This window comes from Sinocyclocheilus anshuiensis, unplaced genomic scaffold, assembly GCF_001515605.1.
Source record: "Sinocyclocheilus anshuiensis isolate Anshui unplaced genomic scaffold, SAMN03320099.WGS_v1.1 scaffold2403, whole genome shotgun sequence".
Taxonomy (NCBI): domain Eukaryota; kingdom Metazoa; phylum Chordata; class Actinopteri; order Cypriniformes; family Cyprinidae; genus Sinocyclocheilus; species Sinocyclocheilus anshuiensis.
Window position 1 is genome coordinate 11,252 of NW_015540983.1, and position 2,219 is coordinate 13,470.

Here is a 2,219-nt window from a genome sequence, read left to right on the forward strand (position 1 = left end):
TAGGCGCCGGGAGAACACGTCATTCTCTTCTTCGTCTTCATTGACTGTTTTGTTTGAATCGTGCATTTGAACGTGGTAAGGGCGATCTGCTATCTATTATTATGACGAGCACTAGCAGAACGTTTAGAGGGTGTGTGCATCCGTGTCGTCGCTATTTGACACCTGATGACACACACGATCTCTGCACTTTTTGTTTGGGCGAGGAGCACGCACACGCGACGTCCTTGAGGGGGCGATTTGCGTGCATTGTGAGCGTTTTTCAATGAAAAAGCTCCGCTCTCGTTTGTCTCTTTTTTAGAGGAAAGAGGGGCAGCCATCTGCTTCCCGCGATTCAGGACCCGCCGCTGCTGAAGTGGTCACTATGAAGCCATAGAACCAACCAAACATCATAGGTCCAGCATAGGAGACTGAAATGCAGGAAATTCCCACCTAACCTCGGTCAGGTGGAGAGATGGTGGTTACAGGGGAATTAGGAAGGGGAAGACAAGGGCAGATGTTAAACCCCCTGAGGGAAATGAGTAGATACTCGAGTATCACTCTGATCCGGACGAAAGCATTGACGCCTCGTCTGGATCACATCCCTTAGGTCTTTTACTTACCTTCCTTTGACCCGCGATTATCCCTACCCCTACCCGCGGGTGGGGGAGGAGCGCGAGCCGCGACACTAGCCTTCTGTGCCCGTCTCTGATCCTCAAACCGAGATGGGCCAGGACCCCTTGGGTTGTTCGGGCTCAGACCTGGACCTTCGTAAAGGCCGCTGAGCGCGCCTTTGCCCTCACTCAGCTACCTCATTAGGAGAAAGGCCCTCGCCTTTATCCAGGTCTTTCAGCAGGCCAGCCTGATATTCTTGGTGCATCACCATCGTGTGCAATGAAGCGACAGCCAGACCTGCTGCTGCTGCTGCGTATGCCCTGGCATTAGAGCGAGATGTCAAGGAGGGAGTCTTAAAAGAGGAGTATGAGCCTCATGTAAGAGTTGAAGAAGCTCAGACACTTTGATGGTAAAAGTATATGATATTAAATTAAATGAAGTATATTTTATTAAATGATATATTTTATTTAATTGATTAATAATAAATTAATAAACATGGAGGCTCAAGTGTGTGACCTTCTGGGTTCATTATATTGTATGTATCAATTTTTGATACTAAATGAAATCTATTTAAATGTTTGGTTAAACGATACACACTGTTGCTATCCATCGTACTGTCATGATGATGGTCTTGTGTTTCCGTTTTGTGTTTAAGGACTTTTATGTTGAAGTGTTTTTCTGTTCTTATTTATTTTGTGTTTACTTCCTGTGTTTAGTTCCTGTTTCCCTTGTTGCCTTTCCTACCTTGTTTGTTTCCATAGTTACCTTATTAATTTAATTTAATTTATTTGTTACAGCCTCACTTACCCTTAGACAAACAGGGAGGTTTGTAACAGTTGATCAACATTTAGGGGTTAACTAAATCAAACCGTTCCTAAAAGAAGGAATACAATGTATGTTTACTATCTAATAAATTTAAACAATTTAATATTGTCATAATTCAAATTACTGATGTCTGCAGTTTCTTCATAAACATTATTGGATTACACAGGATTAGTTTGTCATTACTTACACTGATCCTCTCTATCAAATGTAGAAAATACTAAATACACTAATAACTGAACTTTAAATGTCATAATCTGTTTTGTGTTTTTCTGGTCCCCATCAAACTCAACCTACTGCAACTTACTCAGATTAAAAAAATCAAAAATAAATAAATAAAAATAATAATTAAAAAAAAATTAAAACCTGCAAATAACATTTGTGGAACAGTTCCTGAGGAAATAGATAATTTGTTTCCCTGTTGTACTAATACATGTGTTTATAATAAATCATGAGCTGGATTAAGTAAGTAGATAACAGTGAACAGAGGGATATTACTTTAAAAATACCTTTCCAGATAATCACCAGTGTTTGTGATACCTGCGTCACCGCGGGTTCTTATGGGTTAATGAGTTTGATGAGAAGCCCCCTCAAGTACACGCATGACACAATAACACATTAACAAGGCCTGAGTTGGTGCTTGTGTATGGCTAGTTAATAATGAGTTAGTAACGATGAGCCCCCTCAAGTACACACATGACACAATAACACATTAAAGGGGTCATATGATGCAATTTAATTTTTTCTCTTTCTCTTTGGAGTGTTACAAGCTCTTGGTGCATAAAGAAGATCTGTAAAGTTGCAAA